The 17313-nt window shown below is 45.1% G+C and overlaps 1 protein-coding gene and 1 non-coding gene across 3 annotated transcripts in view; one reads left to right on the top strand and one right to left on the bottom strand.

Moving 5' to 3' along the window:
* Positions 1-17313, top strand: part of INSC (INSC spindle orientation adaptor protein) — a 1274962-nt gene that overhangs the window by 365940 nt on the left and 891709 nt on the right. The gene's annotated exons all lie outside the window — the stretch shown is intronic.
* Positions 15098-15234, bottom strand: LOC146857552 (small nucleolar RNA SNORA35). Its single transcript, XR_014980388.1, has one exon. It is a non-coding gene; the product is annotated as a small nucleolar RNA SNORA35 (small nucleolar RNA).

Genomic DNA, 17313 nt, shown 5'->3' with positions numbered 1-17313 from the left:
GACAAGTTGAATGCTTTATTCGATGCAGGTTACATTAAAGCTCTGATGTTTGAATTGTAAGTGGTGATTAGATCTGCAGCAGTGTGGGCTCTGCTACAGAAACAGCATGTGATTGTTACGTCAAGGAATTTGGATTTTAATTTTAAAAGGTATTGACCTAAATCTGAAGCAGCAGGTTCACAGCTTCAATGGATAGTTGTTTTATAGTTAGTGCAGAGTTTTGGCAACATCTCTATTGAGTTAGTTGGGATTTTGATTCAACACATCACAGACAGTATATGCCAAATTAGTGAGTCCACATATCACCCAGAACCTGCGATTAGGTGACAATGAGTATTCAGCACACACTGCCGTTGTGTCTCTTTGTGGTAAACAAGAATTTGCAAAGGTGAAGACTAAGGATGTTTACAATGGGATCACAGAAATGGCATACGGGATAAATCTTGACGCAGTGATTCCAAAATCCCAGACAATAAGCCACAACTCAATGTATTTTGACCAAAGAAAACTTTGAAGTGGCAAAGTAAACCATTAGCATTATCTGCTAAACACAAATACTTTCTTAAATATTTTTCCTATCACCTAGAAGTGGTGTCTATAACATGACTTAGATGCTGCATGGCTAAAACACACAGATCCATTTAATTGTCTGCTCTTCGGTTTTAAAGTTGAAAAGAAGTCAACAAACATTTGTTGTTAATATTGGTTTGGAATTAAAACTGTACACAGTTAGATGAAACACCTGGGGATTGATTTTTATAATGCAACAAATCCTAAATTAAACTAAACTGTTAAGAGATCGTTTTTTACATTAAACGTTTAACTGAGGTTTGTCAATCCCTTGAAACGCACATTATTTAAATGAGGATAACTAGGTATATTTTGAAAAGTACTCTTTTTTCTAATGGATCTAAATATCTTGTGTGTAAACATCCAGTCCTAGAAAACACATGTGGACCTTCTGTAAAGTCTTAGGGGTATATTCACAAGAACGTGTGATTACTACTGCAAGAGTAGCTTAACGCAACTCTCAACATCGCAGCCCATCGCGGGAAAATAAGCCAGTGTCAATGTGGAATTCACAACAAGGCGGTACCATGCGATAGTCTACCTAAACCGCGGACAATGTCCGCGATACAACCACCTTGATGGAGATAAAAACACAAACCACAACACATTAAAACCTGCGATGGGCCAAAGCGCGATGGGGAAATCAGTGATAAGCAGCGCCAGGCCTGCAACACACACCTGGCAGGCGGGAAAAATCACCATAAAAGTAGAAAAAACACCTAAACACAAACTGACCAACACCCAAGCACCATAGAGGCAGCCGGAGCAGGCGCAAAGGACGAGCGCAACCCCACAAGCACCCAGGACGACCAGCCCGGGACATCGGGGACAGGGAAGGGCAAGGACAAGAAGAAGAGGAAGACGAAGTTCAGTCCGCAGGCGAACAGGATCATAGTCACGGAGGTGATGGAACACCATTAACAAATGTTTGTCACATCCAACGTGTCATTGGGAACCAAAACTGGAATATGGCGGGACATCGTGGACAAGGTGAATGCCGTCGGAGAGCACAAGAGGACAATGGGCGAGGTTAAGAGGCGATGGAATGACATCAAGCGGAAGACCAAGGAGAAACTCGCAGCCAACCAGAAGGCAGCAATGCAGACTGGAGGAGTTGTGCTGGATGACATGGAGGAGCTGGTGTGGACAGTCATCACTGTGGATACTGTGGCCGAAGTCGGGGGACCGGACACTGCTCGACAGGACACAACACAACCGCAACAGGGTGAGTTACCACCAGGTACTGGGGAGACCGGTGGAGATGGCCACGATGGCACACATGCACAACCAAGCAGAGCACAGTGCACACCCTCAATGACTCTGGGTCATCGTCCAGATCTATAGACTGTCACAATGTACAATGTACTGTCACAATGTCACAATGTACAATGCCATGTTGTCTGAATGTCAACATGTACCATGCGGCTACATACATGTGGACACATTACAATACACCATCTCCCCTTCTCATTGCAGGGACACTGTCAACACCCCCTGCAGAGCAGTCCCAGCCACTCTTCACTGATGACGAGGAGGACAACCCCAGCATCGATGCACAAGCCCTCCTAGAAATCATTGACATCATCCGCGACTCACCTCCAGGATCAGGGCTGACCAGCTGCATCAAGGAGACCCAACACACCACACAAACCACCCAGCAGGAGGCATCTATAGCCCCGGCAGTCTCCCAAGACCCCCAGGAACAACACACAGCCTTCCAACACCGTGTGCTGGAGGCCCAGAGGGAGACGGCTGAGCAGGTGCGGGTGGGGTTCGACCTCATAGCCACCAAACTGGACGCCATCCATAGGTGTCTAGGCCCGCTCCATGGTCTCCAACAAGCCCTGACTGACATCGCTGGAGTCCTGACACAGAGAGAAGAACACCTGTCCACTGAGAGGGGCACCGGCGAGACCAGCCGTGAGCTGGCACACATGTGGTGGCTCATGGAGGATATGGTGTGGATGGAGGCAGAAAGGATGGCCGCCAGTGCTGCACATCAGCGAAATGTAGCTGGGATCTACCATGCCCCGCAGATCATCATCATGGCATTGCTGCCACAAGGCATGGCGCAGATGAATGCTGCTGCCACCACACCATCCACATCTCCGCCCCCTGGTGTGCCATTGCCTCACAGTGTGGCAGACGTCTCCACTCCGGCACCTGATGTGCCAGTGCCACACAGTGCCTCAGCCCGTGCTGCAACACCCACAGGTGGGGTAGAGCACACATCCGGGGACAAGGACGTGGATGGGTTTGTGATCAGGAGGTACTAACTTTCATTTACGCCACCTGGCCTGTTTCTGCTTGGTGCCGCACATTGCCTCATGACCTTCCACTGACCCCCGATACACTCCGATGCACTCACCTTGGATAGCGACATGGACTGCCATATCCTGTTTGATGACCAATGATACAGCTACCAGACTGCGGACTGTACCCTTCCTCTTCCGCAGTACTTGTCATCCCCGAATGGACTCTGGCTGGCCCTCCACGGGCCCATATTGTGTAGTGTGCTCGGCATTGACCTGTACCACTCCAGCTGCGGAACTGCACTGGATGTGCAATAAACATCCAGTGATGCACTGCTGTGTCATGTCGTTTAACATTCATGTATAAATGTGTGGATGAATGTAGGGACAGTGATTTCCCTTGCGTCAATGATGCTCATCCTGTGGGATGCCAGTCAGAGGGTGCAACATTGCATATTGTGTACCGGGTCCTGTGAACACTACAACAGGGTGACGTCCGCTCCACGGTTCACAATCATAAAGGGCCCATGAGTTGTCGCACACAGGGTTAGTGGCACCCGAGGCCTTGTGGCCGTCACGGGCCTACCACCACGTGGAGTTGACTGGGTTTGCGCAGGGTTAGTGGCACCCGGAGCATTGGGGCGGGCACAGGCACCCAGCCATGGGACGTTGACTTTGGATGCACTGAGTTAGTGGTACCTTTAGCTGTTGTGCGGGTTTGCAGCCTGCGATGATGCCCTGTCCCAGTGGTCCGGACAGCTCAGGTTTTGTGTGCCCTGCTGGACCGCAGTGTAGGCCAGAGCCAGCGGGCAGCACGGGCCTACTGCCACGTGGTGTCACTTCCAGGATTCCAGAGTTAGTGGCACCCATTGGGCTGAGCGGGTGTGTAGCCTGCGATGATGCTGGGTGCACTGGTATGTCCTATGCCATGGAGTAATCAAGACCCAGCACCAAACATGAGACCTGGTGGCCTGCGGAGTGGGGCTGCATGGTGTGGAGGGTGCCATGTCCACGGGCCCCTGGCTTGTGGCTTGCAGCGGCATGTGGTGGGATCTCCTGTCTGCAATCCGGTGGCGGAAGGTGAGCAGTGAAGCCTGGGTGTGCATGGGCAGGCATGCTCTGATGGGCGGCAGGAGGGGCTGGGGTGCCTCTGCCTGGGTGTGCATGGGCGGGCAGGCAGCGTTGTCTTGTGCAATTGTGTGTACTGTGCCAATCATGTATCTGGACTCTGTTCCAGATGACGGCTCTGTCTCAGATGTGTGACCTGGTGTACTGCTATACATCACGGCAAGTGGTTGGAGACACACCGGTGGCAGCAGGTGAGCAGTGTGGCCTGGGTGCGCAGGGGCGGCACTCTCTCTCTCTCTCTCTCTCCCCCTCTCTTCTTATTTCTCTCTCTCTCCCCTCTCTTCTTCTCTCTCTCTCTCTCTCCCCCTCTCTTCTTCTCTCTCTCTCTCTCCCCCTTTCTTCTTCTCTCTCTCTCTCTCCCCCTCTCTTCTTCTCTCTCTCTCTTCTCTCTTCTTTCACCTCTCTCTCTCTCTCCCTCTCTTCTTTTCTCTCTCTCTTTCCCTCTCTTCTTCCACCTCTCTCTCTCTCTCTCTCCCTCTCTTCTTCTCTCTCTCTCTCCCCCTCTCTTCTTCTCTCTCTCTCCCCCTCACTTCTTCTCTCTCTCTCCCCCTCTCTTCTTCTCTCTCTCTCCCCCTCCCATCTTCTCTCTCTCTCTCTCCCTCTCTTCCTCTCTCTCCTTCGTGCTCTCTCTGTCCTTTGATGTGCGCAGGACACACCTTCTCATCATGATTTTTGTCTAGCAGGCTGTGACCTACGGATTGTCCTGAGGGGAGCCGCCATGTGTCTTCATTTCATTCCACTGTTCATTTTAATAAAGTTTCATTTGTTGCTTCGAAAGTGAATGTGTGATGCTCGTTTTTGTGACGACACATGCATGTCACCAGTTGTGATTGTGCGACATCAAGCGGATTATTTTTGTACATGTTTAGGTGTAGCTGGTGTGGCATGTCTTTGGTCAGGGGGTGCCGGGGAGGGGGGGTCCTGGGGGTGGTGGCAGCTGGTGTTGTTGCCCGTTTGGCCCTCCGGGCTGCATGTTCAGTTGCCCGGGAGAATCTGTTGTTCTTCAGGTGTGGCTCTGGGCTGGGCTCCCTTTTGTGGTGCAGGCTGTGGTCCGACTTTGCACCAGGTCAGAGCAGGTGTTATTTTCCTGCTGCTAACGTGCCTTATCGCCTGTTTTGTGTTCTTATCGCAGTTCTGGCTGGTCGTTGTGAATGTTGTGGAGTGGTGTTGTCGCGGCTTTTGGCACGGGAAAACCTACCCTGCATCTCATAGCGATAGTTGCGGGGGTCATCTGTGGCGATGTTCTTTGCGGCTGCTATCGCGGGTAAACTGGTGCTGTGGGCTGTTAACACCAGCTTGTGATTGGGGCGATAAGTTTATAGCAACTTTGGCTGTGATAAAGTGCCGTTAACTCGGCGTTAGATCCTTGTGAATATCCCCCTAAATTACCACCCCACACCACTGAGCATTCCTTTCATCACATTGCTTAAGCAAACATGGATAGTAAATTCCTCAACCTCCCGTAGTTTATACTGTTTGTTTCAATAAACTAAATCTATGATTTGGATTCTTCTTTGAAAGTGTATTGCTGTAGTTTTATGGATAATACTATTTTTGGAGTTATGCATAGACTGGAAATATTGCATGAAACAGGGGTGGCCTGAGGGCAGGTCTGTAGAATTGCTTTGTGACTCACTAACAAAGAGGTATGCAGGTGTCCTGTCTCTGGAATGGAGTTTACTTCTTTTCATGCTGTTTCTTAAATGATATTTTTATTTGTGACCTATTGACATTGCTAAAACCACTGTGCAGTTATACAAACGGACCATGGGCATGACTTTATGCCTGATATCAATGTGTCTACTTTTTAATAGGAGGTCTTTCATCCTGTCGTACAGTTCTTTATTCACCTCTTGGATGCAATCAGCAGCAAGTAAAATAAACGGATTGCTACAAATGATAAAATAATTAAAAAGAACTGACGAACCGTTGACAGGGCAATCCTTTATATCTCCAGTTAACTTAAGAACAACTAAATAATACGGCAGAAATGCTAAATACGTGTTAACCACAATAAAATAACTCCATAGGTTTGCGTTTTCTTGTATTTTCTTTTTGTGAAACGGAAAGTTTGAAGCCAGGGTACCGACATGTCAGTTTTTGCAAGCTTGCTCCATGTAGACTGGGCACTTTATTCTTGTCCTGAGCTTTAACTTAACAGATCGAGCAGCTTGAGATGTTCAATGCTCATTTGCTTCACTTACTAAAACGGGTGACAATGCTTTGTAAAAGGAAGCTTTGGATTGGCTGCACAGTTATCACTGGAGGCAAAGTGATTTGGAAAGTGTAATGTGTCATACTTCCGTTTTAAAGAATGGAGGGCAATACATGAATATAGCCAAGAGAGAGACAATGAGACAAAGATTGCGATGGAGCTGTAGAGCAGTGGACAGAGGATAATCATTGTTGGACACATTCCAAAACCCAGTGTATGTGATTTTCCTGAGAAGAGACCAATATGGATTAGGCATTGACACCAATTTTAACTCCTACTCAAATTTAACTTTGCAATCAAAGTGTCTAAAAATGATGTGGACATGAAAGCAGCATCCAGACATTCTGTCCATTTGTCACCCTGTTCTTCTGTGTGCCTGCTTGAGTGATGTCTAGTCATATGTTATGTGGAACTATATGCATGTTTGTATGTTTGCTGTCTGTCTGTGTTAACCTCTGTTTGTTACTTTGTGGACATGCGTACAGTTGTCACTGTGGCATGCCTTTGCATCAGTGTAGCGGTCTCCCATTTCTAACTCTGTTAAGCTTGATTCCTTACCGTCAAACGTCCCTTTCAGATATACCTTTTATACTCCTCATATCCCTCCATTGCTGCCTATTTTTCTGTCTTCCTTTCTCATTGGCAGCCTGGTGCATAAGGCTGAATTAGGCTGCAAATTGGGAGTAAATAATTTAATTCAAAAGACTCCTTACTCTCTTTTTCATTCCTTTCCACGCCGCTGAGTCATCTGGCGCTGTGATATGGCCTTGCAGGAGCATAATTAATGCACTACACATGCAGCTAACATAACTCGTCCCCTGGTTTGTGCTTATAGATGACTGCATATCAGATAGTCATTGTTCATAGGTGCACATGATTGTGAGGGAGGACTACCTGGTTGTCTACTGGTCTGTGGCCACAGGTGAATGTTGGTCAGTGTGTGCATGGATGCTTGTAGGTATGTTGCTCAGCATTTTTGCATAGATGTGTCATCTATATCAATGTGTGCATGGATATCGTTTGCCTGCATGCTTGTACGCAGTATACGTTATATTTAGTTAATGCTTCTTTTAATTTGGTTCCAGTTGTGCAAAGATTCTTTGCAACCCAGCTGGGTTTTGGCCTGCCGAGATCAGTTCATCCGCAAACATCACGAGCCACATTAGCTTTGTGCACAGAGATAGCAGAAAAGGAGAGACATCATCTGAGTGTCAAGGGAGGTATGCCAGAAACAGAGGAAATAAAAACAAACAAGCATTGGCAAAACCAATAGGTCTCGCCATGGCTTTGTCAATGTGTCCTAAGCCTTGTTGTACAGCAGCACAGTTGAAAGTTTTTAAAACAAGAGCATTTTTTAAAAACGTTCAGCTGCCCTGCTGAGCAACATGGCCTTTTAATAATAATAATTTATTGCATGATTAATTAAAATCGTACAATACAAGAACCACCAATACTCAATCACTAAAACATATCTATACAAGAAAGATCATACAATACATTAAATACACAAGTTCAATTCATCATTATTACAATTTATTTGTTACTAATATAAAATTAACAATCATTTACAGTTATAAATTGGTTACTTTTGTGCAGAATCTCATGTGTAAATGATGCTCTAACTGTCAGCAGCTTCCCTTCCTAATATGCTTAAATCATTAACTCCCAACTTCGTTCTTATAAGCATAATACATTTAGCGACCTTTTGGCTTTGCTAATGCTTGCTAAACATTGTAAAGTGACAAGAACAAATTCTATATTGCCTAGCAGTCTCTTTAACAAGCTGAAGCCAGAAGAACTACAAATCCCATCAGTAGATGCATTCACTCCTACAGAGGACGCAACGTCACTGGATGACGCACCAGATGAAGATTTAGTCCAAACAATACTGCAACGCTAGCGCAAAGTTTTTGTAAAAGAAATAAAGGTCTCTTACAGGAATACCTGACCACATAGTATTTTAAAAAATATTGCACGTGTGGAAGAGCACATGCAATTGGTCCAAGCTCTAGGGAGGAGCAGAAAAAACAAAGCAAGGGAAGCCAATGGGAGCTACACAATAGAAAGCTATCAAATGAGATTGACAATGACAACAAACATTTACAATGCACTAGGTCTCGCAATGACATTATTTAAAGCTATTGACATTGTAAATGGCAGTGTCTTTTAAAAAATGTAAAGGCATTGGTATTTACAATACCAAAATCAACACCTATTGCATTGCATAGCGTGGTGTCCGTGAAGACGGCGCCGCGCTTATTAGAAATGACAATGCCTTTTATTTATGTTTCAAAAACCAAAACATAAAATAAGGCATTGCCATTTACAATGCCAATAGCTAAAAACTCACGTAAATGCGAGACATATTGCATTGCAAATTCGTGTTTCACGTTGTCTTTGGCTAAGTCACTGACACTGCAGTGGCATACTAGTCTAAATTCTAAATGTGTTTCTATCTAATATTTAGGAATAGAGATTTGTGTTTTCAATATTGTAATATAGCAGCAACTCACTGATATTATGCAAATAATCTGTAACCCACTGCAATTCCTCAAATGTGAGTTCCTGTTTCACTCTAAAAGGAACTTTTTATGGATGTTGCATTGTGTTAAAAAAACATACGACATTTCTCTGTATATTGTCTGTAAACGGCTCCCACACATTACCTGTATTAAAAAATAAACTAAAAGAAAGTGGTATTTAAAATAATCTATGTTTAAGAATAATTAACTGTCATCAGGGCAGGACTTTGTGGAGAACAAAACAGGATCTATCATTGGCCCCTCTAAAAGGATGGGGCCCAGGGCTAGAGCCCACTTGCCCATGCCTTAAAACGTCTCTGTCTAGTAATTAGGAGGATAACAATCAATCCCTTTAGTCGCCTGTTAAATGATGCGGAATACCAATCAGGGTGCTCACAATCCTTTCAGTAACATATTGGTGTCCACAGAAAGTTGAAATCATGTCACCAACAGATTAGTGCATTCTAAGTACAGATGGTGTGTGAGAGAGAGCGAGATGGCAGAAGGGAGACGACCACACAAGCAAATCCCCGGTGTGTATCTCAGTTGTGTACCTGCTCCTTCAGCATGCAATAGGTGGCAGCGAAACAAGAGTGCCAGAGAAATGGAATGAGGGTGGGAAAGAAAGAGGGGGGTTGGGCTAATGCGTAACAAAGTGTGAGAGAGAGAGCGCAAGAGAGAGTGGGGGTACAGAAAAGTGACAGAGCCAGAGAGGATGGTGCGTGAAAAAAAGAGCGGGAGAAAGAGGAGGGAGGACAGAAAAAAGAAAGAGACCGTGGCAATGGGCGTGTGGGTAAGAAAGCTCAAACCAGACTGTGGGGCTCAGGCACACAAGGGATCTGCAGCAGCATCCGTTAATCTGTCACAAAACTTCAAAGTTCAATGTCCTCCTCCGGTTTGCTGAAGAAGCTTCACCCGGCAGTATTTCCACTTTTTGTTCTTCCTATTCCAAGCTGATCGCACTGTGAAGGCGGGGTGTATCAAACAGATAACTGTGGCGTGAACTCAGAAGTGCACGTCCCTCCCTATCCGCGGACACCCATGGCATCCAGGCTCCGCGCCCCCGAGAGCGCCCCTCATCTGCACATACTAACTTCCACAGACACCAACTGACGCAGGCACGCAGACACACAAATACAAACCCACACCAAAAACCCCAGACACCCACGCACCCAGACACACAGGGACACTAACTCACATCCAGGCGCCCTCCCCCCCAGACCACCCCTCATCCGCACCTAACGACCCCCACAAGCAGACACCAACCGATGCACGCATGTAGACACACAAACAAAAACCCACACCAACAACCCCAGATACCCCACCCAGCAACCAGACACACACGGACATCAAATCACATTGAGGCGCCCCTGAGAGCGCCCCTCATCCTCCTCATCTGCACCTACCGACCCCCACAAACAGACGCCACCTGATGCACGCACACACAAATAGAAACCCTCACCAACAACTCCTGACACACACAAACGCACCCAGGTATACAATTAAAAACACATTTACACCAAACACACACACACACACGTATACGACAGCAGCTCCGTACTCTGCTTTGCCCCTTTTTAATATATCTATGACAAGAATTTGCAGAATGAGACACACGATAGCACGTAAAGTCGGAGGCAATTCAACGGGAATGTAAAACCAACGCTCACGGAGAGGGGTGCGAGCTGTAGTGTGCTACGGGAGTGATGGACTTATGCTAATGTCACTCACTTCTGCAGCTTCTGATATCCCGGGCCCTGTGGGCCACAGCCTTCGATTACTTCGGACAGCCTTCGGTTGCTTCGCACAGCTTTCTGTTACTCTGCACAGCTTTACGAAGAACAGAGACTGGAAAAGATACCAGCATGTGCCACGGTAGCGGGAAACAACCTCCAGTTCTGTTTTCTTTGGATCCTGGAACTTCGAGTTTTTCATTTGTTTGAGATAAACTCACACTATAAGTACTAACATACAAGAGTGGAAGGTGTGTGACCCACTCCACCTGGCATAGAACCGTGCCGTCTGTGTCAGGTTGTTGCCAGAGTGGCTGGTTTTTGGGGTATAGTTAGGATGTGTTTTATTTCTGACATTCTGTGAGTCTGGACTGTTGAAGAAAACAATGTTTCAGTCTGCGGGAGTGAGCCGGAGTGACAACACCACCCAGCACCTCGGCATTCCACGTTACAAAGGAATGGATGAGCTCATCGCAATATGCTCAAAATAATCTGGACACCATTGACTGCTCAGAGAGTGGCGACGGTCACGTGAACTCCATGATGTCGGACTGTGTAGTGTTGAATCTGAACTCTAACCCAAGTAATAACAAGCGGTTGCCATTGCGGGAAGACAGCCACTGTTTATTTTTGCATCGCACTTTCACTTTAAGTGAAAGCGCAATGCAAAAATAAACATGCGGCGCCCTGTCTCCTTTTGGGACAGCCCATCCAGACTGGATCTCACGGCTTGTTTATATAACACGCCTCCTTGAGATAAGAAACTGCTTCACGACAGCCGTGAAGCAGGCGATCCAGTCCGGATGGGCCGGACCAAAAGGCGAAAGGAAGGCAACGCAAAAAGCTCATTTCCAATGGCAGGCCACCGTTTACTATAAACGGTGATGCCAGCCAATGGAAATGAGGGGTGGGACTTCAAGCCCTTTTCTGAAATCCCTCTCTCACAAAATCTCTCGCCAGCGAGCAGCGCATTCTCTGCAATGCTAGGCGAGACCCAAAAACTAATGGTGTGCTGTGGGCGGATTGTAGGCCCACTCTAAACAAAACGATACGTCTTGAAGCATCAGCGCACATGCTAATGCAGGCGAGACCTAAAAACACAGAAGGGCTAAACTTATCTTCTGCCTGCCTCCAAGCCATAGTGGCATGTAAACTTTTGTTAGGCATCAAATTGCAAACAGGACCACAGCTATACTATTTCTGCACTAACTGTGGAGAGACCAGTGGATGCATGATACATGATGAGTGGACATCAGCAGTGGTTCTGGAGCAATTATCACAGTGGAGGTGCTGCCATCAATGTTTAACAACAGAATTCATAGGGATTATCAAAAATCCAAGCCTCACACAAAGAACAAGTGTAGCAAATGACCCATCTACATTCAGCGGGAGAGCGGCAAGGGTGTAGTATGTAGCTGGTGGTACATTTTGGATCACACTGTCACAAATATCTTACTAAATTCGCACTGACATTCATTTTGTCTGATAAAACTATATTACATTGTGCACAAATGATAAAGTGTAGAATTCAGGTGTCAGCAAATATCAGCTGCATATCACCAAGTAGGTTCTTGATCTTTGTTTCCTTCACATTTCAGAATTAAAAAAACAATGCGCTTCATTTGTGCTTTCCTGACTGCTGATTTGTTTTGAAATGATTATACAGTTCATTTACATGTATTTAAATGCTGTTGTTGTGCAGAAAAAGATAACATCCTACATATTTTCCTTTCATAATCGCTGTAACCCAGCAAGATTTGCAAGTGATTCACTCAAAAAACAAGCTATAGGTTTTGCCTCTGCAAGATCTATTGTATTTCTCAATTTTTTAAACGTTTTTTACATATTAGACAGCGAGCCAGCGTTGACTGCAATATTGCCCTATTTTGTCTTTTTGCTTTAAGCCATGTTGCACAGCATTACGTGTGCAACATATAAAAAACACTGACAAAGCTCAATAAAAATCACTTGGTTGAAACCTATTGGCTTTGCTAATCCTTGTTTTTACTCACTGTGGCCTGGAAGTGTTTTACTAGTTGCTTTCTTTCCCCTCGAGCTACTCTCAACAAATAACAATCACATACCAAAGGCAAAAATGAATAGGGTGAAATGTGTCAGTCATTAATAAACATCTTTGAGAGATGTATAATTTTGATGACAAAGTGACATTTAAAGTAACACTGCCTATAAAAAATTATTTAACTAACCTTAAGGCTTTATTATAGGATACTAACTTGTTTTAATCAATCAATAAATCAATCATAGCATTTGTAAAGTGCACTCCTTACCCGTGAGGGTCTCAAGGCGCTGGGGGCTGGGGAATGCTGCTACTGCTCGAAAAGCCAGGTTTTGAGGAGTCTTCTGAAGGTCAGCAGGTCTTGGGTCTGCCGTAGGTGGATGGGGAGGGTGTTCCAGGTCTTGGCGGCGAGGTGGGAGAACGATCTGCCGCCGGAGGTTGCTCTTCAGATGCGGGGGACTGTGGCAAGGGCGAGGTTGGCAGATCGGAGCTGGTGGGTGGGTGTGTGGAAGCTGAGTCGTCTGTTGAGCTGACCACTTTTGTACCGGTGAATGTGGCACGAGTCCTAGAGTCTGCATCGGCTCAACATCCTGTGATTCTGGGCAAACCATTTAATCTTCCTGTGCCTAAAGACTGAATCTGATTTTATGTGATGTAACTGGTGCTGATGTAAAACACTCCAGAGCTTCAAGTATATAAAAACTGCAAAAAACAAAACAAAAAAACACACCCCCTCCCACCGCGTAAGCCTGAATGAATTAGAGTAGACTGTTTTCGCGCACATTATAAATGAGCACATTTCCACTTAATATTAAAGCATGTAAAAGTGTTCATGTACCAACTAAAAACAAAAAAAAAGAGCAAGCAGTTGCCCTCGGCGAGGAGGGACTGCCAGCACTACTCAGTTTTACTGCTTGTTTACGGTGCAAAGTAAAGCAATGTTGTCTCAGGAGGCAACCAGTCGGAAATGCCTTACAATCATCACAAGAGCAGTTCAGAAAATGCTTTATGTGCACTTTTTTTTTAATACTTTGTTTAAGTTTATTTGGGTGGCGCAGTCGAGCTAGTTATACTCTGTTGTACGTACCCCTCTTTTTACGTAACCTAGCTTGAATAAATCCTTGTTTTTTTTACCGGCAATAAGAAAACATGAGTTCAACGCTAGCCACCGATATTGTCTGGGATGAGCACCTCCCCCTTTCTTCATTTTACTGTAACATCCGGGCGGTATTCTGCTGTCCTTTGCCACATAGTTGTGCCACTTGATGTGAGGCATAACACATCTGTGAATACAAATCAACTGGCATAAAACGTATAATGAATGAATGCTAAGCAAATGTGTAAATACATACAAATACTCTATGTTGACTGCATTTAAATATATCTTGAAAACGAACGCTGTACTATTTTCCTATGAAAGGTGAGTGTCTATGCTGAGTTTAATAATTCCCGAAAGATCCATGCGTAAACATTAGAAGCAAAAAGCGTCACATTCTGCAGTTAAGAGATTAGTAATCTCAAGAATTTCTGATTGGACACCAAAATGTCGAGAGCAATAAAAAAAGAAAAGATTTTTTAGGCAAAACCTAAAATAATAAGGGTGGGGGGACCATTGCACAGCTAGACACAGTCATCTGTGGCAGAAAGAGCACATTGCCAGTACACTTGCTTAGAGTACTACAACACAGGCATTGGCAAAGTGCCACCTGTGAAACTGGCATCAGCTTAACATCCAGTGATTCTCAGCAAATCACTTAATGCCCCAAAAAACAAAAATGTAACTGGAGTACATGCAAAGCACTCAAATACCTACGGCATGTGTTTGCGCTATATAAACTTTTGGAAAGCAAGCAACAAGAGGGAGGATGTGAGAAACAAAGGTGGCGGTGAAGAGGATCAAAAACAACACCGGGGGCCAGATTAAAAACAAGCATTGGCATAGCCAATGGGTCTCGCTTTTGGACCCTTATATGTGTTTAGCCATGCAACACTTGATGTTGTTGCACCAAGGATATTGTGTTGGATAACTAAACACTTATAAGGTCCCAAAGGCGAGACCTATTGGCTATGCCAATGCCAGTTTTTTTATGAGTCGTGCTCATGTTAAGATTGTCTCTTTGCTGCAGCATAGCACAACGAGTAGTTAGCAGATTACCTGCACAGAACCAGTGGTGCAAGTAACAGCATAACTACTGCAGGGTACCATTATGTGCCACAAGGAATCCTTGTGCAGCACTACCAGGAGTGCTAATAGTTCACCATTTTCAAAGCAGTCTTCTCCCATGTCCTCTTTGGAATGACAGTTCCTCTAAAATTAGGAGGTAGAGTAAAAACAAACCTTAGGTGCCCGAAACACTGCTATGGGTACAAAAATGGGTAGACTTCAACCTCAACATACAGTCACTGTGTCTTGGGACCAAAAACAATGCTTCCAGACAGTAATTGTTGTTGTATGCCAACACTGGGCAGACACTTAAAAAAGATCGATGGGGTTTGCACATGATGCCACACACTTCAGATACAATTCCATCACGCAGAGATTACTACCAGTAAAACAAACGGCAAGAGGTTTTGTTGCAACCGAGCAAGCTTCAACTTTGAATATTGCCATGACAGGCCTATAAAGACCATTCAGAACCTTGCAGGGTGAACTAAAACGGGAGTGTACCCACCCTTCGGAAGAGGCAGGCTCCAAAGCGAATGCCTGGCCTTTCTGCAAGATGGGGGTTAATCTAGCTCTACAATAAATGACTATCCCGAGCCACAAGAAAGACCAAGGAGGCATTTAAAAGTGCATAAGACACAAGATTCCACAGTTCCTTTTGGGAAAGTGTAAAGTTAATCTAGGCCTCCTTCAACAGAGGAAATATGAATCTGCATGCCCACAACCTCACAAAAACATGACTACCAGGGAAGAACACACAATTAGATACACATGCTATCAGCAAGTTAGTCAACATAGAAAGGAAATAATTATTCCCTAATAAATTCTAACCTGCATTTCTCCATCATTTGCCCTTAAATCGTTAACAGACATTAAAACGAGTTGCAGACCACACAATGCATAGCTTTCACACAAATTAAGAGCTATATCTTCAACTGTCCAAAGAAATGTGCACCAATTCAGGGTACTGCCCACCCTGAAGCAACAAGTAACTTCTAACACGTACTCGGGACTGCTATTTCAACGGTTGATTGTACTATGCAAAAACGATGACACCATACCACCTGCTGTACAAGTTTGATGCAACGCATTTGCTAAACCGCTGCAAGTTAACGATACATACCAGCTTAGCTCCTTTCTTGCGTCCAAGCGGCAAGGCAAAGTGGGCCTCATACCACTGCCTGTAATGAGTGCTGTCGATCAGGACGATGCAGTTTTTCACCAGGGTCTTCGTTCGAACCAGTTCATTGTTGGAGGCATTGTAGACAACATCAATGATCCTAGCCTTGCGGGTGCAGCCTTCCGTGAAATACAGAACAAGTTAGACCAACGAGCACCAGTATTTTAATGCTTGTAGAGCAGACTAACTGCAAGACCATACTAAAAAGCCGTAATTTAACCACAAGCATTTCACTGAAGTTCAGTACAGTTACTATGAAAATTCAGACAAGTAATGCATGACATCACTCTTCAGCATGTGATACATTTACAACAGCTCCTAGCTTCCCATCAACAGCATGGATCGCTCAAAACAATCCAAGTCTTTCGTACGAGGCCATTCACACTTCCAACGCAACATCTAAAATAACAAGCACTGGCCGCGCGCCCGAGACGCCATATGTGGTGGGGGAGGGAGAGAAGAGGGAGTTGTGTGTGCGCGCGGCCAAAGCTTGGAAAACAAGCATTGGCCGCACGGTGCGGGCGGAAAAAGTGAAAGCTCCAGATAGCACCTCGGGTGCTGAAAGCTGCCGGCTGCGCGCGTGTACGCTCGCGTGAGCGCAAGCGCTAGGCCGTGTGGCAGCACTTTCAAAACCCGTACACTAAATGTCTCGGCCAGACCAGCCCATGCGCTGGATCAGGCGAGACCTAATAACGGAAGGCAGGAGTGGGTTTTAAAAAACAGAGACAACGCTTGCGCTGTCTTGCCGAGACCTAAAAAGGAGCTAAGTCACAGCCTTGTTTGTCCGTGTTCTGTAGATGCGTGTTAGTCAGTTATTAGTACCTTTAAGTGATTAAACCTGTGTCCTGCTTATAGCTCTATCATTGCAGGATGAATATTTGAAAATCCTTATTTGGGCTAATTTTCTTTACAGCATCGGACAATCTACTTTGATGAGAGCTGTGGAAAGATAAATAAACACAGTGATTAAAGATTGATTTTAAATGCAAACACACTTTTGGATCAAGGGTTTGAAGCCAATAGCGTTACCACCCCTGAATGGCCAGGTTAAAATAAATTCCTCTGCAGGAATTTTAGAGATTATTCCTAGATACATTTTCCATCTTGAAATGGATTGCTTTCACCAACTGGTTTTCTTTCTTAAGATTAATTATCATCCTGTAACCTCCCTACATTTTGAACACAGGCAAGATGATTGCATATATCCCTCCCATTCTTCATGTGGAGAACAAGTATCATTGCTCTTTTTGACTTTACTAAATAGCAGACTAATTTCCTTTTTGCTGAGTCTAGAGACCATTGAGTGTCCTTGACCCTAGATTCTGAAGGGAAAGTGGTTAACTTGTTTTGCTAACTTTTTCTGAAGGACCCAAGACTTGAAAGTAGATACCTCCCAGACCTCCCAGTAGAAACTTTAGGAAAGCCTTGGAATAGTCAGGAAACCATAAGATACCCACAGGTGTTCTGTTCTAAAGGGTATTTGGTTGGAAAGCCTTTCCCACAACATTTGTGGGCAGATGGCTGTTGTTGAT

The sequence above is a fragment of the Triturus cristatus genome, chromosome 3_2 (genome assembly GCF_964204655.1).
Source record: "Triturus cristatus chromosome 3_2, aTriCri1.1, whole genome shotgun sequence".
Lineage (NCBI taxonomy): Eukaryota > Metazoa > Chordata > Amphibia > Caudata > Salamandridae > Triturus > Triturus cristatus.
Note: the sequence above shows the minus strand (reverse complement) of the source record. Positions and strands in the feature narration are given on the sequence as shown.